The sequence below is a fragment of the Macaca nemestrina genome, chromosome 17, assembly GCF_043159975.1.
Source record: "Macaca nemestrina isolate mMacNem1 chromosome 17, mMacNem.hap1, whole genome shotgun sequence".
Classification (NCBI taxonomy): domain Eukaryota; kingdom Metazoa; phylum Chordata; class Mammalia; order Primates; family Cercopithecidae; genus Macaca; species Macaca nemestrina.
Window position 1 is genome coordinate 45,309,723 of NC_092141.1, and position 25,200 is coordinate 45,334,922.

The 25,200-nt window shown below is 41.7% G+C and overlaps 1 long non-coding RNA gene across 2 annotated transcripts in view; it reads left to right on the forward strand.

Annotated features, from left to right (window-relative positions):
• LOC139359577 (uncharacterized) overlaps positions 1–25,200 on the forward strand; it is a 43,634-nt gene that overhangs the window by 10,687 nt on the left and 7,747 nt on the right. Inside the window, exons 3-4 of one of the 2 annotated variants that reach the window (XR_011615654.1) lie at positions 19,603–19,657; positions 22,710–23,287. This is a non-coding gene — a long non-coding RNA (uncharacterized lncRNA). Of the gene's footprint in view, positions 1–19,602; positions 19,658–22,709; positions 23,288–25,200 lie in introns of those variants that run through there. The other variant, XR_011615653.1, reaches the window with a different exon arrangement.

Below are 25,200 nucleotides of genomic sequence, written 5' to 3' on the forward strand. Positions count from 1 at the left end.
TGCATGAGGTGAGTTCATACAACCAAGAGAAGCCTTGACCAGAACCTGGGTTCTAGGGTGTAAGAGACAGCATCTGGCCAGTTTATTCTCTTCAGTTTCACGGATGCTATGATTGCTAATATTATTGTATTTCAATTTGTGAAAGCATGGTTTTCTGAGTTACAAGTATATGAAAGACAAATGTATACATGTAATAAAATGTATAGTTTTCTTTTTCTTTTTCTTTTCTTTTCTTTTTTTTTTTTTTTTTTTTTTTGAGAGAGAGTCTCGCTCAGTCCCAGGCTAGAGTGCAGTGATGTGATCTTGGCACACTGCAAACTCTGCCTCTGAGGTTCAAGCTATTTTCCTGCCTCAGCCTCCCAAGGAGCTGGGATTGCAGGTGTGCACCACCATGCCTGCCTAATTTTTGTATTTTTAGTAGAGAGGGGGTTTCACCATGTTGGCCAGGCTGGCTTCGAACTGCTGACCTCATGATCTGCCTGCCTCGACCTCCAAAAGTGATGGGATTTTAGACCTGAGCCACCGCACCCATAGTTTTCTTTTTATTTCTGTGTAGCAGGTTAGCTTGTATTGATACATGAGGAGGTTTTTTTCAGAGGTTTCAAAAACAAGCTAGAAAATGCTTCCATAATATTTCATAGATTCTTTATGATTCAAGCAGTTTTTCAGGATTTTCAGTCCATTTAAAGCATTTCTCTAACGAACACTAAAAATTATGAGCTCTACATTCTCTTGTAAGCTTTCTTTTTCTGTTATAGTTGAGCAACTTTGTTGACATTTTTACTTTTATTTTTATTTTTTATTATTTTTTTGAGACGGAGTCTCCCTCTGTCACCCAGGCTGGAGTGCAGTGGTGCGATCTCAGCTCACTGCAAGCTCCACCTCCCGGGTTCACGCCATTCTCCTGCCTCAGCCTCCCAAGTAGCCGGGACTACAGGCGCCTGCCGCCACGCCTGGATAGTTTTTTTGTAGTTTTAGTAGAGAGGGTGTTTCACCGTGTTAGCCAGGATGGTCTCGATCACCTGACCTCATGATCCACCTGCCTCAACCTCCAAAAGTGCTGGGATTACAGGTGTGACCCACCATGCCTGGCCCAGTTGTAGCTCTTATGTTTAGATCTTCGATCCATTTTGAGTCAATTTTTGTGTGTGGTGTAAAGTAAGTGTCCACCTACATTCTTTTGCATGTAGATAATCCAGTTTTCCCAGCATTATTTGTTGAAAAGACTCTTTCCCACGGAATGATCCTGGCACTTTGTTGCAAATCACTTCCCCATATAAGGGAGAGTTTATTTCTGAACTCTCTATTCTCTTTCAGTGCTCTGTTTTTATGCCAGTACAACACTGTTTTTTATTTTATTTATTTATCTTTTTGAGGTGAAGTTTCACTCTTGTTGCCCAGGCTGGAGTGTAGTGGCCTGATCTTTGCTCACTGCAACCTCTGCCTCCTGGGTTCAAGCGATTCTCCTTCCTCAGACTCCCGAGTAGCTAAGATTACAGGCATGCACCACCACGCCTGGCTAATTTTTGTAGTTTTAGCAGAGACAAGATTTCTCCATGTTGGTTAGGCTGGTCTGAAACTCCCGACCTCAGGTGATCCACCCACCTCGGCCTCCCAAAGTGCTGGGATTACAGGCATGAGCCACCACAGCTGGCAACACTATTTTGATTACTGTAGCTTTGTAGGAAGTTTTGAAATCAGGAAGTGTGATGTCTTCAAATTTATTCTTCCTTTTCAAGATTGTTTTGACTATTTGAGGTCCCTTGAGATTCTATGTGAGTTTTGGAATGTATTTTTTTTTTATTTCTGCAAAAAAGCATTCTTGGGATTTTGACAGGGATTTGATTAAATGCGTAGATTGCTTTGGAGTAGGAACTTCATAGCAACACTGAGGTGTTGCAGTCCAAGAACATGAAATGTCTTTCCATTTATTATGTTGTCTTCAGTTTATTTCAGAAAAGTTTTCTGATTTTTCTGTGTAGAAGTCCTGCATCGTCTTCATTGCTGACTTATATATACTTGTTTTGTTTGTTTTTTCTTTCTTTTTTCTTTTTTTTTGACGTGGAGTTTCGCTCTTGTTGCCCAGACTGGAGTGCAATGGCAGAATCTTGGCGCACTGCAACCTCCGCCTCCTGGGTTCAAACAGTTCTCCCACCTCAGCCTCCCAAGTAATTGGGACCACACATGTGCACCATCACACCTGGCTAATTTTTTATTATTTGTAGGGACGAGGTCTTGTTATGTTGCCCAGCCTGGTCTCGAACTCCTGGGCTCAAGAGACCCTCCTGTGATGGCCTCTCAAAGCTCTGGCATTATAGGCGTGAGCCACCATGCTTGGCTTTAGGTTAGTTTTTAAAATCCAGTTTGTCAATCTGTCTTTTTTTTTGAGACGGAGTATCGCTCTGTCACCCAGGGTGGAGTGCAGTGGTATGACCTTGGCTCACTACAACCTCCACCTAGTGGGTTCAAATGATTCTCCTGCCTCAGCCTCCGGAGTAGCTATTACAAGTGCCTACCACTACGCCTGGCTAAATTTTTTTTTTTTTTTTTTTTTTTTTTTTTTTGTATTTTTACTAGAGACGGGTTTTCACCATGTTGGCCAGGTTGGTCTCGAACACCAAACCTCAAGTGATCTGCTCTCCTCGGCCTCCCAAAGTGCTGGGATTACGGTCGTGAGCCACTGCACCTGGCCAGTTTTTGTCTTTTATTTGCTGTATTTAGGTATTTGGGGCATTTACATAGTTACAGATGTTGTCAGAGTCCCATTTATTTGGGGGGGACGTGGGGGGACAAAGTCTTACTCTTGCCCAGGCTGGAGTGTAGTGGCTCAGTCTTGGCCTACTGCAACCTCTGCCTCCCGGGTTCAAGCAGTTCTTGTGCTTCAGTCTCCCAAGTAACTGGGATTACAGGCATGTGCCACCATGCCCAGCTAATTTTTGTATTTTTAGCTAGAATTACAGGCCTCAGCCACCATGCCTCTTTTAAGTTTTTGTTTTTTGATTGCTCTTTTTCCTGCTTTCTTTTGGGTTACTTGAACATTTTTGGAATTCCATTTTTCTTGTATTTTTTTTTTCTACCCCAATTCACTATGCCAAAACCATTTTTCTTTATTGTGTTTTATATCTGTTTATTTTAGTTCGTTGATATTGTTTGGATATTTGTTCCATTGAATTATTTTTTCTTCTTTTTTGAGACAAAGTTTTGCTCTTGTTGCCCAGGCTGAAGTGCAGTGGCACGATCTCGGCTCATCGCAAACTCCGCCTCCCAGGTTCAAGCGATTCTCCTGCCTCAGCCTCCTAAGTAGCTGGGATTACAGGCATGTGCCACCACACCGGCTAATTTTAGTAGAGATGGAGTTTGTCCATGTTGGTCAGGCTGCTCTCGAACTCCCGACCTAAGGTAATCCACCCACCTCAGCCTCCCAAAGTGATGAGATTACAGGCATGAGCCACCGTGTCCGGCATTATTTTGGGGAGGCCAAGATGGGTTAGTCACCTGGGGTCAGGGTTTGAAATCAGCCTGGCCAACATGGCAAAAGCCCGTCTCTACTAAAAACACAAACATTAGCCAGGCGAGATAGCGGCACCTGTAATCCCAGCTACTCAGGAGACTGTGGCAGGAAAATCGCTTGAATTTGGGAGGTGAGCTGAGATCATGCCAGTGCGCTCCCGCTTAGGCAACGGAACAAGACTCCATCTCCAAAAACAAACAAAAAACAACCACAAACAAACAAAAAAAGTTTTTTTCAGTTAATTCTGATTCTTATTTCTAATATCTGTGAGATATTAGAAATAAGATATATCGATGTTTGCATTTGTTTATTGCCTTTTTCCATTCAATTTGAAATCTTCCCAATTCTTGGTGTCTTTTTGGTATCACAAATAACTTTTGATTGAAACCTGCACATTTTTGTGTTGTCATGAGACTATGCAGCTTAAACAACTGTTTTAACTCTTACACTGATCTAACAGGGGTAGAGTGTTGGTGCCACCTTGTTAAGCCACGTAGGGGATGAAGTTCAGGTTCTCTACCTTGTCTATGTTGACGTTTGAGGTAAACTCCCTTTTAGTTCCTTTTTTTTTTTTTTTTTCAGACGGAGTCTCCCTCTGTCACCCAGCCTGGAGTACAGTGACCCGATCTCGGCTCACTGCAAGCTCCGCCTCCTGGGTTCACGCCATTCTCCTGCCTTAGCCTCCCGAGTAGCTGGGACTACAGGCGCCCGCCGCCACGCCCAGCTAATTTTTTTGTATTTTTCTTAGAGATGGGGTTTCACCGTGTTAGCCAGGATGGTCTCCATCTCCTGACCTCGTGATCCGCCCGCCTCGGCCTCCCAAGTGCTGGGATTACAGGCGTGAGCCACCGCGCCCGGCCTCCCTTTTAGTTCTTTGCAGAGGTGGAAGTCGTGGCTCCCCACCTGCCTGATCTCCGTGGTGGATGTGGCCTCATTTGTTACTGTGTGTGGGTGAAAGTCCTGACTCTCTCCTAGGTCTTCTCTGCTACCGCTCCAGTGGGAACAGGGAGGGATGCCCTATTACTGGCAGATGGTGGTGAAGGCCAGGCTTCCCCACGTTTCTCCACTGACACGGTGGGGAGAGGATGCTCATTAACTAGCATTTGGAATGAAAGTTCCAGTGCCCTGCTTAATTTGCTCTGACACCACCTGTGGGAATCTTGGATTGTTTTCATGACAGTCTCATGAGGGTGGATATCTAGGTTCCCCGTGTGATCATTGCTGGTATGGGTGGGGCTAGGTTTTCTGTGGTGTTATGCTGGATTAGAGCAGTTCTTCTTCAAAAGTTTTCTTTCTGGTGAACATACCACTTTACTGGTAATTTGGTCCGGAGAGAGAAGGTTTTCGTTGGGGCTTCTTTTTTTTTTTTTTTTTTTTTTTTGGAAACAATCTCTTTCACCCAGACTGGAGTGCAGCGGCGCGATCTCTGCTCACTGCAACCTCCGCCTCCCGAATTCAAGCGGTTCTCGTGCCTCAGCCTCCGGGGTAGCTGGGATTACAGGCGCCGGCCAACACGCCTGGCTAATTTTTATTTTTAGTGGAGACGGCATTTTGCCATGTTGGCCAGGCTGGTCTCCAACTCCTGACCTCAGGTGATCCACCCGCCTCGGCCTCCCGAAGTGCTGGGAGTATAGGCGTGAGCCACCGCGCCCGGCCCTGTTGGGAATTGTATTGGTCTGTGCCCATCGGTGTTCCTGATGTACTCACTTCTTGCATTCCAGGAGTAGGATACATTAGTCAAGAAGAATACCCAGGGAATTTACTGCTATACTGTGCCTTGTGTCTTGTGATCCTGAACTAATTTGCCTTCTCTCCACCTTTCAGAGAATATTCGTTTCATTTATAATATTCACTTTTTAAATTTGTACTTAGTGGGAGGAATAGGGAAAAGTATGTCCGTTCCATCCTCCCAGAAGTGTAAGTCTAACCTTTGATTTCATTGAGTGTGCCCGATTTTTCTGTTTCTGTTTCATTGACTTCTGCTCGATCTTTCTTTTGCTCTTCTAGTTTCTTAAGGAAAAGATGAAGTCACTGATTTGTTTCTTTTCTAATACAGTCGTGTAATTGTATAAATTTCTCTCTCAATTACTGCTTTAACTGTCTTAAAAATACTTGATACTTTTGTCTTTTTTTTTTTTTTACCCGTTGGTTATTTTATTTAATTAATTAATTTATTTATTTTATATTTTGAGACAGATTCTTGCTCTGTCGCTCAGGCTGGAGTGCAGCGGCTGCGATGTTGGCTCACTGCAAACGCCACCTCCTGGGTTCAAGCAATTCTCTGCCTCAGCCTCCTGAGTAGCTACGGTTACAGGTGCCTGCTACCATGCCCGGCTAACTTTCGTATTTTTAGTAGAGACGGAGTTTCCCCATCTTGGCCACACTGGTCTTGAACTCCTGACCTTGTGATCCACCTGCCTCGATCTCCCAAAGTGATGGAATTACAGGCGTGAACCACCGCTCCCGGTCCCCATTGGTTATTTTAAAAGTATGTTTTGATTCCAAATATCGGGATTGTCTATTGATTTTTTTTTCTGTCACTGATTGCTAAATTAATAACACAGTGGTAAGAAAAAAACTCGTGATAAGACCTGAAACCTTTTAAATTTACCAAGAGTTGTTTTTCTGGTTCTAATATAGTATATCTTGGTAAGTGTTCCAAATGCACTTGAACAGAATTTGTATTCTGGTAGTTTGTGCAGAGTATTCTATAGTTAGGTCAGTTTGCTTAATGATGTTATTCAAGTTTCTGTATCCTTACTCATTCTCTGTCTACTGGAACTGTTATTATGATTATCATTCCTTTGTTTTGAACATGATGTCGCTCTGTCACCTAGGCTGGAGTGCAGTGACATGCACAATCATAGCTCACTGAGCCTCCACCCCCTGGGCTCAAGTGATCCTCCCACCTCAGCCTCCCCAGTAGCTGGGTCTACAGGCGTATGCTACCACACCTAGCAAAAAAATTTTTTTTTTTTTTTGAGATGGAATCTCGCTCTGTCGCCCAGGCTGGAGTGCAATGGCGCGATCTCTGCTCACTGCAACCTCCGCCTCCTGGGTTCAAGCGATTCTCCTACCTCAGCCTCCCGAGTAGCTAGGATTACTGTTGTACGCCACCACGCCCAGCTAATTTTTGTATTTTTAGTAGAGACGGGGTTTCACCATTTTGGCCATGCTGGACTCAAATTCTTGACCTCAGGTGATCCGCCTGCCTCAGGCTCCCAAAGTGCTGGGACTACAGATGTGAGCCGACACGCCCGGCCCACCCACTTAGTTTTTTAAAATCTTTTTGTAGAGACAGGGTCTCCCTGTGTTGCTCAGGTGGGTCTTGAACTCCTGTGCTCAAGCAATCTTGTCTCGGGCTCCCAAAGTTCAGGGATAACAGGTGTGAATCGCCACGCCTGACCTGGTTCTATCACATAGAGAGGTTTGCTGAAATTTCAAAATATAATTGTAGACTCTGGCTGGGAGCGGTGGGTCAAGCCTGTAATCCCAGCACTCTGGGAGGCGGAGACGGGTGGATCACAAGGTCAGGAGATGAAGACCATCCTGGCTAACACGGTGAAACCCTGTCTCTACTAAAAAATACAAAAAACTAGCCGGGCGAGGTGGCGGGCGCCTGTAGTCCCAGCTACTCGGGAGGCTGAGGCAGGAGAATGGCGTAAACCCGGGAGGCAGAGCTTGCAGTGAGCTGAGATCCGGCCACTGCAATCCAGCCTGGGCGACACAGCGAGACTCCGTCTCAAAAAAATAAATAAATAAATAAATAAAAATAAATTGTAGATTCTTTCATTTCTTCTTACAGTTCGTACTTTCATTTTTGCTTTATTTATTTTGAAGCTCTGTTATTAATAGGTAAATAAATGTTTAGGGTTTGCATGTGTTCTTGATGAATTAAACCCTTAATGTTTATAAAATGATGCTCTTTTTTCCTCATAAAATTTTTATTTTTGTCTACTTTACATGATAGTATTATAACGATTTCAACTTTCTTTTGATTTTTTAGTGTGTAATAAGATCTTTTTCTTTGGCTGCATTAGAATTTTAATTTCTGATTTTAGTCATTTTGGTCGTGGTTTACCTTATTTTTTGGAGATACACTTTTACTCTATCGCCTGGGCTGGAGTGCAGGGTCACAATCATGGCTCACTATGGCCTCAACCTCCTCCTGCCTTAGCTGGAAGGACCACAAGTGTGTACCACTACCCGTGGCTAATTTTTGTGTGTGTGGTTTTTGTTTTGTTTTTTTTTTTTTTTTGAGACGGAGATTCCCTCTTGTTGCCCAGGCTGGAGTGCAGTGGCACAATCTCGGCTCACTGCAATCTCCGTCTCCGTGGTTCAAGCAATTCTCCTGCCTCAGTTTCCCAAGTAGCTGGGATTACTGGCATGCACCACGATGCCTATCTATATTTGTATTTTTAGTAGAGACAGGGTTTGTCCATGTTGGTCAGGCTGGTCTCGAACTCCTGACCTCAGGTGACCTGCTGGCCTCGGCCTCCCAAAGTGCTGGGATTACAGGTGTGAGCCACAGGGCCCGGCCATGTTTCGTGTGTGTGTGTGTGTGTGTTTTGTTTTGTTTTGTTTTGTTTTTTTAAGAGACGGTGTTCTGCAGTGTTGCCCACACTGGTCTCAAACTCCTGGCCTGAAGAGATTTTCCCATCTCGGCCTCCCAGAGTGCTGGGATTATAGGCGTGAGCCACTGCACTCAGCCACTTTTCTTCATGTTTCTAATGACTGATAGTTGATTAATAGAGCGCTGTGTTATATATGCCTATGATTTCCATCAAACGTGAAAGTTTTTGGCCATCATTTCTAAAGTTTTTTTTTTCTATATTATCTCCTGTTTTCTGGCTCTGGTTACAAGTATGTTTGGCCTCTTGAAGTTATTTCAATTATCACATATTACATTTTTTAGTGTTTTTTTTTTCTGTTTCATTTAGGTTAGTAAGTTTGGTTTCACGTGTTGTAAATTTCAAAGTGTATTTTTCATCTTAGACTTTGTAATTTTTCATCTTTAGAAGTTCAAATTTTAAAAATATTTCATATTTTTACTTGTTTGTTCTAACCTTCTGATCACATGAAATAGCATCATAATTGTTTTAAAGGACTTGTGTACTAATTCTATTTTCTGTTTCATTTCAAAATTGGTTTGTTTTTTTGTTTCATTGTGGGGTGTAATTTCCTGCTTCTATGTAAGTCTTATACATTTTGATTGACTTTTTAACCAGTGGGAATTTTACCTTGTTTTCTCATTTCTCTAGTTTTGCTTGCCTTTTAAAAATATTTGTGGACTTTGTTCTGTAGTAGTATTCAGTTGCTTGAAAACAGTTTCTTTCTGTTGGGTCTTTTATGTTTTCTTTGACTGGACCAGGGCTGTGTTTAGGGTTAATTTTTTCCTCCTTCTGAAGCCTTTTCTTTCCTAGTACTCCGATGTCATATCTCCAATGTGATATAAATTACATCACATCATTTGCTTTTGCATTTTGGGTACGGGTACTATTCACATCCTTATGTCCGTTCTGGATGCTATTACCTCTAATTCTTTTGGTGATTTCTCACCTTGCCCTTGGATAGTTCCTTTACATTGCAAGTGCTGATTTGTCATTCAACCAAAAGTTCTAGGGTGAGCCTTTGTAGATCTCTTCATTTCTCTCTGTCTCTCTCTTCAGCTGTCTACTCAGTGCTGGTCTCCCTTGTGAGCTCTAGGCACCTTGGTCTCCTTGGACTTCCAGCTTCATTTCCTCAACTTGGGGAGACCACATGCTCTGCCTGGGTTCCTCCTCCCTGTTCCACGACCTGGAAACTCTCGAGGCAGTAAGCTGGGCACGCCTGCAGCCCGTTTGTTTTTGTCTTCCAGGGATCACTGTCTTTTGTTACTTGTCCAATATCTTCAGTGTTGTTGTTTCATTCATTTTATTAGATTTTTATTATTTCATGCAAGGAGACTAAATCTGGTCCCCTTATTCATGCCGTCTTGACCGGAAGTAGTATCATTGTGGTTTCAATCTACCTTTTCATGAGAACTGGTGATATTGAGCACATTTTAGCTCATGTGTTGACGATTTGTGTGCTCTCATTGGTGATGAGTTTGTTCATTTAGCCTTTAGTGTTCTTTGTTTTCTTTTTTTCATCTGTTTGAGTTGCAGAAGGTGTTTTCTATGTCCTAAATACTCATCCTTTGTTAGATAAATGTTTTGTAAATACTTTCCTCAAGTCTATGTGGTTTACCTATTTATTTTAACTGTACCTTTTGATGAGCAGAAATACTTATATCTGATAAATTTAATTTATCAATGTTTTCTTTTGTAGTTATTGCTTACTGTGAGCTAAGACACTTTTGCCTAACCTCGAAGTCATGAAGGTAGTTTCCTTGATTTCCTCTAAAGGTTTTGCTTTTGCTAATTTGTATTAGGTCTGTGATGCATCTGCAGTTATTTTTGTAGGTTTGAGTTTTTTGCATATGGCTGTCCAGTTGTTTTTCACCATTAGTTGAAAAGAGTCTCCTTTTCTCGCTGGGTTGCTTTGGGAACATCCTGTGGCTGCATAAGTGGGATCTCTTTCAGAAATCTTCCTTCTGCTCCAAAAATCTGTTTGTCTAGCTCAGTTAGAGTATTCTGATTATTTTGTAACTTGATATTGTCTTGAAGTCAGAATTGCAAGTCCTTAAACCTTTTTCTTCTTTTTCGAAGTTCTGCATATTCTACGTCCTTCACATTTCCGTATCAATTTTAATAATCTCTTTTCTCTCTTCTCCAAAAAAGGCTGATGGGATCATGATTGTAATTGTCTTGAATCTGCTGATCAGTTTAAGGAGAACTGACATCTTGACAACCATTGAGTCTTAATCATTAGTATAGTATATCTCTCCATTTATTAGGTCTTTTTTGTTTTGCCTGAGCAGTTGTTTGTTGCTTTTAGCCTTTGGTCTGTTTTTAAAATTACTTATTTTTTTTCCTTTTGTTGAGACGGAGTCTCACTCTGTTGCCTAAATGGAATGCAGTGGCACAGTCTTGGCTCACTCCATCTCCTGGGTTCAAATAATTCTCCTGCCTCAGCCTCCCAAGCAGCTGGGATTACAGGCATGTACCGCTAAGCCCAGCTAATTTTTATAATTTCAGTAGAGATGGGATTTCACTGTGTTGGCTAGGCTGGTCAACTCCTGACCTCAAATGATCTACCTGCTTCAGCCTCCCAAAGTGCTGGGATTACAGGCATGAGTCACCACGCCTGGCCTAAAATTATTTTTATTTTTAAGTATTTGGTCCTTTTTTGATGCTATTTGTATTTTAAAATATTAAATACATTTTTCAGCAATTATAAAGTATTATAACATTTTCTAATTTTTGGTTGGAAATTGAATTTTTGTATATTAACCTGTTTCTTACAACCTTACTTAAGTCCTATTAATTCTACTAGTTTTTTAGGTAGATTTCTTAGATTTTCTAATAGATGATTGTCATAAAACAGTTTTCTCTCTTTTTTCCCGTTGTAATTCCTTTTCTTCTCTTCCCTTAGAGAATGGACTTAATCTTGTTTTCATTCTTCAAGGATAGCTTTCAGTGTTACACCATTAATTATAAGTCAGCTGTAGGGGTTTTATTGATGAACTTTATCAGATTGTTTTCAAATATAGGTTTTATTACTATTTAGATATGACAAGGCCAACAGAAGCCACTGTGACTCCTATTGAAAAGATAGTTATAGTCACAGACCCCAAGAGGAATAGTCATGCCATGCCATGGAGAATACAAAGTTGAGTAAGGTCTAGCCCTCGCTTCTTGAGGGTTTATGTCATGAATGCATATTGAGTTTTCTCAAAAGCTTTTTCTGTATCTATTGAGATAATGCTATATATTTAAAGATATTAATGTAAATTTCATTGTTTTATTTTCAAATGTTATATACTAAATGCCATTTGGTGTCATGGTGTATTATTATTATTATTATTATTTTTGGAGATGGGTACAGTGGTGCAATCTCTGCTCACTATAACCTCCGCCTCTTGGGTTCAAGTGATTCTCCTGCCTCAGCCTCCCAAGTAGCTGGGATTACAGGCACATGCCACCCTGCTCAGTTAGTTTTCTTTTTTGGAGACAGGGTTTCACCATGTTGGCCAGGCAGGTCTCCTGACCTCAAATGATCCTCCCTCCTTGGCCTCCGAAAGTGCTGGGATTACTTTCGTAATCCGTGTGGGCCTCCGCAACTGGCCTATTCTTCTTATATATTGTTGGATTTAAATTGCTAATAGTAAATACGTCCAATGAATTTTTTGTATTTTTAGTAGACATGGGGTTTTACCATGTTGCCTAGGCTGTTCTTGAACTCCTAACCTCAAGTGATCCACCCGCCTCAGCCTCCCAAAGTCCTGGGATTACAAGTGAGAGCCACTGCAGCGGCCAGACTTTTATAAAAGTTTTATGGTTGTAAGTGGTTATATAAAATATCTTTGTACATATATTTTCGTGTCTTGAAGATAAAGTATATAAATGTTAAAAGACACAAAGGTAATTTATAAATGCTGTATCTTATATTATTTGCTTTGGCTCTCTAGAAGGTTTTCTCAATTCTTATTGCTTAATTGCTGTCCAAAAGAATAGGATTATGGTGTCATCGAAATTATATAAAAATGAATGTTGAGTTTTTTGTTTTTTTTTTTTTTTGACAGAGTCTTTGTCACCCAGGCTGGAGTGCAGTGGCGTGAGATCTCGCCTCACTGCAGCCTCCACCTCCCAGGTTGAAGTGATTCTCGTGGCTCAGCCTCCTGAGTAGCTGGGATTACAGGTGCCTGCCACCACGCCTGGCTAAATTTTTTTTTTTTTTTTTTTTTTTTTTTTTTTGAGATGGAGTCTTGCACTGTCACCAGGCTGGAGTGCAGTGGTGTAATCTCAGCTCACTACAACCTCCGCCTCCTAGGTTCAAGTGATTCTCCTGCCTCAGCCTCCTAGTAGCTGGGACTACAGGCATGCACCACCATACCCAGCTAATTTTTGTATTTTTTATAGAGATGGGGTTTCACCATGTTGGCCAGGATGGTCTCGATCTCTTGACCTTGTGATCTACCTGCCTTGGCCTCCCAAACTGCTGGGATTATAGGTATGAGCCACTGTGCCCAGCCTAGGTTTTGTATTTTTAGTAGTGATGGGGTTTCGCCATGTTCGCCAGGCTTGTTTTGAACTTCTGACCTTATGTCGCCCGCCCGCCTTGGCCTCCCAAAATGCTGGAATTACAGGCATGAGCCATCGAATCTGGCCTATTTTTGAAAATTAAAATTTTTCTTTCTTTTTTCTTTCTTTGTTATAGCAGCGATGGGATGTTTGTAGTTTTGTTCCTTTTATCCCTTCATCATGTAGTTTTTGAGTTACTGTGCCTAGAGACTGTGCCTGATGTTAGGGGCAGCTACAGCCATAAAATGGAGCTTATAATCTAGCAGAGGAGTTAACTTAATTGCATAAATAGTTAATTGTAATTGTAATATATCCCAAGAAGGAAGCATAGGTAAATCATCATATGGCACCTGACCTCATCTGGAGATTCAGAGACATTGTCTTTGATGAAGTGACTTTAAGCAAGGACCAGAGGGATGCACAGAAGTTATCCAGCTGCAAAAGAGGGTACAGTGAATAATAATATTCCGTTTAGAGTAAAAACAACCCGTTAAAAGCCTTTGAAGTGGGAATGAGCTCTGTAGAATTTATAGAATTGAAAGAAGAAAAAGCCAGTGTTGCCCATAAAGTGAAATGTCGGAAGGAGGGAAGGTTGTGGAGGTAAGAAAGGGTTATATGATATGGGGAAACTATTGAAGTGGTTTTCTTGTTTTGTTTTCTTTTTGTTTTTGTTTTTGAGACAGTGTCTCACTCTGTTGCCAGGCTGGAATGCAGTGGTGTAATCTCGGCTCAGGCAACGTCCTCCACCTGGGTTCACGCCATCCTCCTGCCACAGCCTCCCGAGTAGCTGGGACTACAGGTGCACACCACCACACCCAGATGATTTTTGTATTTTTAGTAGAGATGGGTTTTCACCATGTTGGCCACGATGGTCTCGATCTCTTGACCTCGTGATCTGCCCGCCTCAGCCTCCAAAAATGCTGGGACTACAGGTTTGAGCCACGGTGCCCGGCCTATTGAAGTGTTTTTAAGTGGGCAGTGGTGCATTTGGATTTCCATTTCTGAAGTTCATTTTCTTGTGAAAATTTCATTCTGCAGATTGGTGATAGTTGGTTAAGAGTGAATATTAAGAGACTACGGTCATTTTCCATTATCTGTGGTTTTTCTTTCCTTGATTTTAGTTCCCCATGATCAACACCTCTGAAAATAGGTGAGTAGAGTACAGTGAGGTAGAATCATGTGTTGTGTCATGCAGGAAGGAGGTATTTTCTTAGAAATACCTCATTAGGTGATTCTGTCATTGCACAATCATCTTAGAATGTTCTTAAACAAAGCTATATTGTATAGCCTACTACACACCTAGGCTACAAGGTATAGCCTATTTCTCCTAGGCTGCAAACTTGTATGCTTCATTACTGAATCCTGCAAGCAACTTAACATAATGGTAAGTATTTGTGTTTTTAAACATAGAAAAGGGACAGCTAAAATAATGGTATGAAAGAAAAAAAAAACGCACTTGTATAGGACTTTACCATGAATGAAGCTTGCAGGACTAGAAGTTGCTCTGGGTGAGTGAGTTAGTAAGTGGTGAGTGAATGTGAAAGCCTGGGACATTATTGTACATTACTGATAGGGTTTGGCTGTGTATCCCCACCCAAATCTCATCTGGAATTGTAATCCCAATGTGTTGAAGGAGGGAGGTGACTGGATAATGGGGGCAGTTTCCCCCATCCTGTTCTCGTGACAGTGAATGAATTCTCTTGAGATCTGATGGTTTTGAAAGTGGCAGTGTTTTCCTACGTACAGATTCTCTTTCTCTTGCTTGCTGCCATGTAAGACGTGCTTGCTTCCCCTCCCACCGTGATTGAAAGTTTCCTGAGGCCTTCTCAGCCATGTGGAACTGTGAGTCAATTAAACTTCTTATCTTTATAAATTGCCCAGTCTTGGGTAGTTCTTTATAGCAGTGAGAGAACGGACTGCTACAACTACCATAGACTTTATAAACATTGTGCACTTAATGTACACTACATTTAGTTTAAAATTTGCTCTGTCATGTTACTATGGCTATTACATCACTATGTCACTAGGCAATAGGAATTGTTCAGTTCCATTTAATCTCATGGGACCACCACTGTGTGTATGGTTGTTGTTATGCAGACTGTATTTTGAGAGAGACCACATTCACGTAACTTTTTCATAGTAAATTGTTATAATTTTTTTTTTAAATTTTTAAATTTTTTTGAGGTGGAGTCTCTGTCGCCCAGACTGGAGTACAGTGGCACGATCTCAGCTCACTGCAACCTCCCGGGTTCAATTGATTTTTTGTGCCTTAGCCTCCTGCTTAGGTGGGACTGCAGGTGTGCACCACCACACTCAGCTAATTTTTTTGTCTTTTTAGTAGAAATGGAGTTTCACCATGTTGGCCAGGCTTGTCTCGATCTCCTGACCTGAGGTGATCTGTCCCCCTTGGCCTCCCAAAGTCCTGGGATTATAGGCTTGAGCCACTACAGCCGGCCTGTTCTATTTTATTATTGTTGTTAATCTGTTACTGTGCCTAATTTCTAAATTAAACTTTTTTATAGGTATGTATGTATAGCAAAAAACAGAATCAAGTGTTCAGTACCATTTGTCATTTCAGATATCCACTGGGGTTCTTAGAACGTTTCTCCCATGGATAACTGGGCAACTACTGCATTTAGGAGGTGACTGAAGTGGTCCTGATGAAAGGCGATGCTGGCTTTAAGTAGGGTAATAGTGGAGATGGAGGGAGATAGGCAGATCTCACCAGTATTGAGGAAGAGGAAGGGCACAATATAGTTATGGATTAAAAGTGAGGTTAGGGCCGGGCGTGGTGGCTCACACCTGTAATCCCAGCACTTTGGGAGGCCAAGGCAGGCGGATCACAAGATCAGGAGATCGAGACCATCCTGGCTAACACGGTGAAACCCCGTCTCTACTAAAAATGCAAAAAATTAGCCGGGCATGGTGGCGGGTGCCTGTAGTCCCAGCTACTCGGGAGGCTGAGGCAGGAGAATGGTGTGAACCCGGGAGGCGGAGCTTGCAGTAAGCCAAGATTTAAGCCAAGATCGTGCCACTGTACTCCAGCCTGGGCGATAGAGCAAGACTCCATCTCAAAAAAAAAAAAAAAAAAAAAAGGTTAGGGAGTAAGGTTTGAAGTGGTCAAAGACTATGTATACTAGGTGTGTTGCATGAGCCATGTGTCATTGAAAATATCATTACCAATATATGGAAAGAGCAGGAAGAGCAGGTTTTGTCATAAATTGTGGAGCGTTTCAAGTGTCTATGTAGGCTGCGTGCAGTGGCTCACACTTGTAATCCTAGCACTTTAGGAGGCTGAGGTCGGTGGATCACTTGAGGCCAGGAGTTTGAGACCAACCTGGGCAACATGACGAAACCCCATCTCTACTAAAAATAGAAAAAGTTAGATGGAAGTGGTGGCACACACCTGTAATCCCAGCTCCTTGGGAGGCTGAGGCAGGAGAATTGCTTGAACCCTGGAGGTGGAGGTTGCAGTGAGCCGAGATCGAGCCACTGCACTCCAGCCTGGGCAACAGAGCGAGACTCTGTCTCAAAATAAAATAAAATAAAGTGTTTAAGTAGCATATAGAGTTTTATACCTGAACCTGAGGACCGATACAAATAGATAAAATTTGGGATTCTCTGTTTTATTTTTATAATTTAGTTAGTAATGGAAATTTGGACAATGAATAAGATTGCCTAGTATTTCACGTGAAATAAGATGACATCTTAGGCCAGAGACTTGAAGAACTTCACCATTTAAAGGTTTGATAGGGTGATCAGAAAGGTGCTGCCAAAGAGGTAATAGGAAAATCAGGAGAGTGAAATACTGAAAGGCAAGAAATATAGCGGTATTAGTCTGTTTTGTGTTGGTATAAAGGAATACCTGAAACTGGGTAGATTATTAATATAAAGAAAAGAGATTTATTTGGTTCACAGTTCTGTCGGCTGTACAAGCATAACACCAACACCGTTGGGCTGAGGAAACTTTTACTCATGGGGGAGTGGGAATGGGGACAAGGAGTGTCACATGGTGAGAGAAGGGAGCAAGATGGCAGGCTCTTTTTACCAATCAGATCTCACGTGAACTAACACCAGCAAGAAACTCACTCATTACCACAAGGAAAACACCAAGACATTCATGAGGGATCTGCCCCCATTACCCAAACACCTTTTGCTAGACTCCACCTTCAACATTGGGAGTATATTTTTACACGAGATTTGGAGGCACAAATATCCAAACTTTATCAATACGCTCTGTAATTTCTTTTTCTTTCTTTCTTTCTTTTTTTTTTTTTTTTTTTTTTTGAGAAGTTTAGCTCTTGTTGCCCAGGCTGGAGTGCAGTGGCGCGATCTGGGCTCACTGCAACCTCTGCCTTCCAGTTTCAAGTGATTCTCCTGCCTCAGCCTCCCAAGAAGCTGGGACTAGAGGCACGTGCCACCACACCCAGCTAATTTTTTGTATTTTTAGTAGAGACGGGGTTTCACCATGTTGGCCAGGATGGTCTCGATCTCTTGACCTTGTGATCTGCTTGCCTCGACCTCTCAAAGTACTGGAATTCCAGCCATGAGCCACTGCACCTTACCAATAGACTCTATTTCTTAAAATAATTATTTTTTGTAGAGATGAGGTCTCACTTTGTTGCTTAGGCTGATCTTGAACTCCTGACCTTAAGTGGTCCTTCCATTTTGGCCTCCCAAAGTGCTGTGATTATATGTGTGAGGCACTGCACCCGACCTCAGTAGGCTTTTATGGCTTATGCCTTCTGTCCTTTTAAAACTGTTTCAACTTAATTTTCTACTCTAATTGTTTGTTGTAGTTCATATATGTATGTAAGTGTATATATATATGTAGGGTGTGCAAATATAGTGTGTATATATATGTAGTATCTGTGTGTATGTGTGTATATATAGTGTGTGTGTGTGTGTGTATATATACATTTTTTGTTTATTTCGAGATAGGGTCCACTCTCTTATCCAGGCTGGAGTGCAGTGGTGCAATCATGGCTCACTGGAGCCTCGACCTTCTGGGCTCAATTGATCTGCCCGCCTCAGCCTGCTGAGCAGCTGGGACTACAGGTGCGCCACCACCACATCCAACTAATTTTTTTTTTTTTTTTTTTTTGTAGAGGTGGGATTTTACCATATTGCCCAGGCTGGTCTCGAACCCCTGGGCTCAAGCGATCTGCCTACCTCAGCCTCCCAAGTGTTGGGATTACAGATGTGATCCGCTGTGCCCGGCCTATATTATTACTATGTCGTATGCTGCAGAACCTCTTTTGGAAACAAACTGGGATATAAAAAATACTCAAGTGCGACTTTCAGGAACTTATTCTTCATAGTAAGACAATGCCATTGAAACTTACTGTGTTTCATAAGAAGCGGAAGTACTGGCTCTACATTTATTTTTGCTTTTCCATTCTGAGGATGGGAGGGAGAGGGATCTAAAATAAATTTTGAGTACCATTGCGTTTGAACAATAATAGCTGATTAGCCTAATTCCTTTCAGAAGGGAAATCAGCATGCATGAGATCATTTCTTGCCATGTAAATTAAAATTCTAAATTCGTGAGTTTGGCTCTTTAAGAGAAACCAGACCTACTTGACTGCAGTCGTCCTAGATGGCCATAAGACAGGAAGTAAAGGGCCAGGCGCCGTGACTCACACCTGTAATCCCAGCACTCTGGGAGGCTGAGGCGGGCGGATCACAAGGTCAGGAGAAGGAGACCATCCTGGCTAACACGGTGAAACCCCGTCTCTACTAAAAATACAAAAGACTTAGCCGGGCGTGGTGGCGGGCACCTGTAGTCCCAGCTACTCGGGCGGCTGAGGCAGGAGAATGAACCCGGGAGGCGGAGCTTGCAGTGAGCCGAGATCGCCCCACTGTGCTCCAGCCTGGGCAACAGAGCGAGACTCCATCACAAAAAAAAAAAAAAACAAAGAAAAGGACAGGAAGTAAACAGGTAACAGGCAGATGTTAAAAGCTTTGCTTCATTCTTGTGTCGAGAGGACCTTTTTGATTTTTTCTCCCTCTCCCTAGGTAAATAATCCCAGCATTCTTGTGTTTTCATTAATGTGAGATTTAAAAAATTGTGGCAGGAGTTTTTTGTTTTGTTTTGTTTCTTTTAGGTGGAGTTTCGCTCTTGTTGCCCAGACTGGAGTGCAATGGCACGATTTTGGTTCACCGCCACCTCTGCCTTCCGGGTTCAAGCAATTCTCCTGCCTCAGCCTCCCCAGTAGCTGGGATTACAGGCATGCTCCGCCACTCCTGGCTAATTTTTTATTTTTAGTAGAGACGGGGTTTCTTCATGTTGGTCAGGCTGGTCTCAAACTCCCGACCTCAGGTAATCCACCCGCCTCGGCCTCCCAGAGCTCTGGGATTGCGGGCATGAGCCACCACGCCTGGCCTGTGGCAGGAGTTTAAAAGTTAAAATGTACTTTATTTATTTGTTTATTTTATTTTTTTTGAGATGGAGTCTCACTCTGTTGCCCAATCTCAACTCACTGCAAGCTCCACCTCCCAGGTTGTTGCCCTTCTCCTGCCTCAGCCTCCCGAGTAGCTGGGACTACAGTCGCCCGCCACCATGCCCGGCTAATTTTTTTATTATTTTAGTAGAGATGGGGTTTCACCATGTTAGCCAGGATGGTCTCGATTTCCTGACCTCGTGAGCCGTCTGCCTCGGCCTCCCAAAGTGCTGGGATTACAGGCGTAAGCCACTGCGCCCTGCCTAAAATGTACTTTAAAAAAATTGCTTGTCCTCTGAAGAAGATCACATGTCGTCGGGAACAACTGTTTGTGAAGAAAGTTCTGAAATATTCTTGGGGGGCAGCTAGTACAAATGCTGCTCTCCCATTTTCAGGAGTTTTGAAGTTGTAGGGAAGATACTACGTTTTTGATCGTCTGAAATGTTTCTTCATTACCTGTTTCTTTTTTTTTTCTTTTTCATAGAGATATGAACTGTGTCGCCATCAGGATGGAGCCTAAAAAAGAATAGATAATGGGGGTAAGTGCAGAGATTTCTTGAAAAAATTTTTATTGAAAACTGGGCCGGTGGAGTATCTTCAAATACCTGGCAGTTTATTTTATTTCATCAAATTAAACAGCGTTTTCTACTCATGTTTAACAGTAGTGGCTATAATTTATGAATCCTTATTGTATTGACTCACAATTTTTCTACTTTGTGTACAAACAAGCATTGGATATTTTATGCAGAATGATCTATTAAATACATACTTCTAATTAAAATTCTTATTTTTTTGTCTGGGCGAGGTAGCTCACACCTGTAATCCTAGCACTTTGGAAGGCTGAGGGAGGTGGATCACCTGAGGTCAGGAGTTCGAATCCAGCCTGGCCAACATAGTGAAACCTGGTTTCTACTAAAAATAGAAAAATTAGCCGGGTGTGATGGTGCGTGCCTGTAGTCCCAGCTACTTGGGAGGCTGAGGCAGGAGAGTCGCTTGAAGTCGGGGAGTGGAGGTTGCAGTGAGCCAAGATTGCACCATTGCCCATTAGCCTGCTGTCTCAAAAAAAAAAAAAAAAAAAAAAAAAAAGTCTATTTTTGAAAATGGATATAGCTTCTTGTGTTAGGAATTTTTTTTTTGAAAAATGAGCCACATTTTGTTGTTGTTAGCCCTAAAATCTGTTGTTTTAGATTCTTTTTTCTCTTTTGTACATCTCTAGACAGATGATGTTCCTAGTGAATATTAATTTTATTTAACTCTGAGGATCTTTGTTGCTTGAATATAAGGAAATGTTGACTTTTAGGCGGGGTGTGCTTCCCGACATCTGTAATCCCAGCTCTTTGAGAGGCCAAGGTAGGAGGCTCACTGGAGCATAGGAGTATGAGACCAGCCTGGGCAACATAGGGAGACCTTGGTCTCCGCAAAAGTAAATATAAAAAATAAAAATAAAAAGACTTAGTTACACATGGTGGCAAGCGCCTGTAGTTCCAGCTACTTGGGAAGCTGAGTCAGGAGGATGACTTGAGCCTGGGAGGTCGAGGCTGCAGTGAGCCATGGTCATACCACTGTACTTCAGTCCCTGGCACTGGTGAGAGTGACACTCTGTTTCAAGAAAACAAACAAAAAAAAGAACGAAAGAAAGAAAGAAATGCTGACTTCTGTATCACGTTTTGGTGTGCTTTCCTATGGACTCTTGTGTATTCCTCATTTTCTTCTCCACTTTTAGTTATCTTTGTCAGATAAATCATATTTTTGTACAACTCAGTACTATTCTGAAATGTGTACATGTGAATTTATTAGACCCTGGCATATGTGATGAGGCAGCTAAAAAAAGGAGAGGTTTAGCTATTATTACTATACTCTTCTCCAGTTTGGGTAGCCACCTCTAAAGTAGTTTTGCCATTGACTAGAGTAATGGTGTGAGTAGATTAAAGGGAAAAATACAATGATTTTGGCTAGCTATATATATTTTATGGTTTAATTTTCAGACTATGTTATAGAGTCAGATTGTACAAAATTTGAAAATATATTCAAAATCCTTCCTGTTACTCCTCTTCCTCATCTGCCCAGTTTATCAATAGCATTCCTGCTACCATGTAATTATTACTTTCTTGCATGTCTTTCTAGGTTTCTTTTGCATATTCAAATGTGAATAGACAAATGTTTACTCCCTCCATCTTTATACAAATGGGTTAATATTATATACTCTTCTGCATCTTAACTTATTTCACTGAACAATTTACCTTGTTTTGTTTTGTTTTGTTTTTGGAGATTTTTCTTTTCTTTTTTCTTGAATTTTCTTTTTTTATTTGAAGCTTCGCTCATTCGCCCAGGCTGGAATGCAGTAGTGCAGTCTCAGCTCACTGCAACCACCACCTTCTGGGCTCAAGCGATTCTCCTGCCTCAGCCTCCCAAGTTGCTGGGATTACAGGTATGCGCCACCACGCCCAGCCAATTTTTATATTTGTAGTAGAGATGGGGTTTCATGATGTTGGCCAGGCTGGTGTTGAACTCCTGACCTCAAATGATCCTACTGCCTCGGCCTTCCAAAGTACTGAGATTACAGGCGTCAGCCTCCGCACCCGGCATGAACAATTTATCCTGTTATCAGTATAGAGCTTTCTTTTCCTTTTTAACCATGTTATCTAATTGATCAGTTGTTGATGCACTTTCTGATTTTCTACTTTGATGACTAACTCTTGTATATGTTTCATTTGCTTGTATACAAGCATATCTATAGGATTATTAATTTCCATAGGTGGAAACATTGGGTCAAAGGAGTGTTGCAATTAATATTGATAGATAGTGCCAAATTATTCTCCCTATAGTTTTACGAATATGTTTTCCCAGTTTTACCAATATATGAATAAAAAAGCTGTTCTTCATACCTTTGGTAATCTAACAACAGGTAAAAGTTTGTATATCCAACAGTAGTTTTGCATTTCTGTTAGTATTAGTGAAGTTGACATTTTTTAATAGTTTGAAGAGCAATTTGTTCTTTTCTGTGGTCTGCTTTTTGACTTGGTTGTTGATTTTTTTTTTTTTTTTTTTTTTTTTTTTTTTTTTTTGAGACAGGGTCTCCCTCTGTCACGTAGGCTGGAGTGTAGTGGCTTGATCTTGGCTCACTGCAGCCTCTGCCTCCCCTGTTCAAGGGACTCCCCTGTCTCACTCACCCGAATAGCTGGGATTATAGGCGCAGGCCACCATGCCCGGCTGATTTTTTTATTTTTAGTAGAGACGGGATCCACCCACCTCAGCCTCCCAAAGTGGTGGGACTGCAGGTGTGAGCACCGTGCCCAGCCACAGTTGTTGATTTTTTTAGTGTGATTTATTGGAGCTTTCATAAGGAGCCCCTCATATATTATTATGCTGTTTTCATATGAGTTGGACTAATTTTTGCCCATCTGGCTAGTCTTTATTTATATTGTGCTTTTGAAAAAAACTTTTTTTTTTTTTTTTTACTATGCATGGGTTTTTTACTTCATTTTGTTCAATTTATTAATCTTTCACGGTGTCTGTATTTTGAGTTATTAGTTAGAAAGGCCTTCACTATTCCAAACTTCTGTTTTGTTTTGTTTTGTTTTTAAATGACAGGTTTTCATTCTGTTGTTCGGGCTGGAGTGCAAGTAGCAGGATCCTAGCTCACTGTAGCTTTGTAGTCCCGGGCTCAAGTGATCTTCCTGCCTCAGCTTTGAGAGTGTTGGGATGACAGGAATGAGCCACTGCACCTGGTGTAAACCTTCCATCTTATTACATGTTTTGCATTTGTCTTTCCTATTCTGGTTTGTTTCACTCATTCCATTCTACCCTCTCTATTAGCTTAAAAAAAAGTTAATGTTACTATATACTTTTTTCCTCTTTCTGAATCCTCTGAAACTCTTAGGATACTGTAAATTCACTTGTCCATCTCCTGACATGTATTTTATTTTTGTCATGTACTTTCATTCTCTGTTTCTTTAAGAATTATAGTGGTTTTGTCAGGTGTTTGTTGAGGATTATGCTTGTCACTTAAAATGAAACAGTTTGTGTAAATTTGATGTCATTTTTCTTTGAATTCTATATAGAACTTCGTGAGAAACTGAAACTTTTCTGGGAAAATTTCTGATAAATTTGTTTTCTGGCAAAATTATAGGGACATTCCTTTTTCTCTCCTTTCTCTTTTCTGTCTTCCCTCCCTCCCTTCCTCTCTTTCTCTCTTTCTCTCTTTCTTTTTTTTTTTTTTAGCAGTGTATCACTTTGTTGCCCAGTGAGCCAAGATCAATATGCGAGAGTGCAGTGATGCAGTCATAGCTCACTGCAGCTTGAAACTCCGGGTTCAAATGATCCTCCTGCCTCAGCCTCCTGAACAGGTGGGACCACAGGCACACCATGCCTGGATAATATTTTTTCTTTTTCTATTTTTTGTAGAGACAAGCGGTCTCGCTTTGTTGCCGAGGCTGGTCTTGAACATCTGGGCTCAAGCTATCCTCCTGTCTTATCCTCCCAAAGTATTGGGATTATAGGCCTGAGCCCTTGGGCCCAGCCTATTTTTATATACTTAAGTCAATTTTGGTGCGCTCTATTTTTCCAAGACTACTTTGTACAAGTTGCTGAAACTGTTAGACTAACATTGCCAATAGTAGTTATTTATTTATTTATTTATTTATTTATTTATTTATTTATTTATTTTTGAGATGGAGTCTTGCTCTGTCACCCAAGCTGGAGTGCAGTGGCACGATCTCGGCTCACTGCAGACTCCACCTCACAGGTTCAAGTGATTCTCTGCCTCAGCCTCCCAAGTAGCTGGGATTACAGGCAGGCACCACCACGCCCAGCTAATTTTTTTATTTTTAGTAGAGAGAGGATCTTGCCATGTTGGCCAGTCTGGTCTTGAACTCCTGTCCTCGGGTGAACCACCCGCCTTGGCCTCCCAGAGTGCTGGGATTACAGGCGCACACCACTGCACACGGCCGCCAATAGTATTTTATTATTATTTTGTTAATTTTGCTGGCATTGGTGGTTGTTACCCCATTGTTATTCCTGATGTTGGTGAATTTTTTTTTAACTTAATTTTTTTTTTTTTTTTTTTTTTTTTTTTGGAGATGGAGCCTTGCTCTTGTTACCCAGGCTGGAGTGCAGTGGCAGGATGTCGGCTCACTGCAACCTCCGCCTCCCTGGTTCAAGTGATTCTCCTGCCTCAGCCTCCTGAGTAACTGGGATTACAGGTGCACACCACCACACATAGCTAATTTTTTGTATTTTTAGTAGAGACGGGGTTTCACCATGTTGGCCAAGCTGGTCATGAACTCTGGACCTCACGTGATCCACCCGCCTCGGCCTCCCAAAGTGCTGGGATTACAGGCGTGAGCCACCACACCCGGCCAGATGTTGGTGATTTGTGTTCTGGATTTTTCTGTTTTAATTTTAATTTTTATTTTTTTGACCAGTCCAAATAGAATTGCTCAGTTTTGTTGACCTTTTTAAAGAAAGTTTTGGGCTTGTTAATTTTTTATGCCATCTCCCTGTTTTCTATTTTGTTAAACTTCTGCTCTTTATTATTTCCTTCCTACTACTTACTATGTGTTATATTTTCCTCTTCTTTTCTAACTTAAAAAGGTGGAAACTTAGGTCTTTTCTTTTAGATATTCTTTTCTAATGAAAATATATGTGCTGGAAGTTCCTCTCTGTTGCTTTTATTGAATCCCACAAGTTGTGTTATTTTTGTTTTTGTTTTTGCCACTGTTGTTGTTGTTTTGAGACAGGGTCTCAATTTGTCACCCAGGCTGGAGGGCAGTGGTGTGATCTCGGCTCACTGAAGCCCCAACCTCCTGGGTTCAAGCGATCCTGCTGTCTTAGCCCCTCAGGTAGCTGGGACTACGGGTGCACGCCACCTTATCTGGCTGTTTTGTATTTCTCGTAGAGACAGGGTTGCACCATGTTGCCCAGGCTGGTCTCAAGCTCCTGAGCTCAAGCCATTAACAGGCGTCAGCCACCACTGCCCCAGTCTACATCTCAAGTTTTGATAAATTTCATATTTGTTGCCATTCCGTTCAAGTCATTTTCCACTTTCCCTTGTGCCTTTCTCTTCACTGTCTTGGTCTGTCTT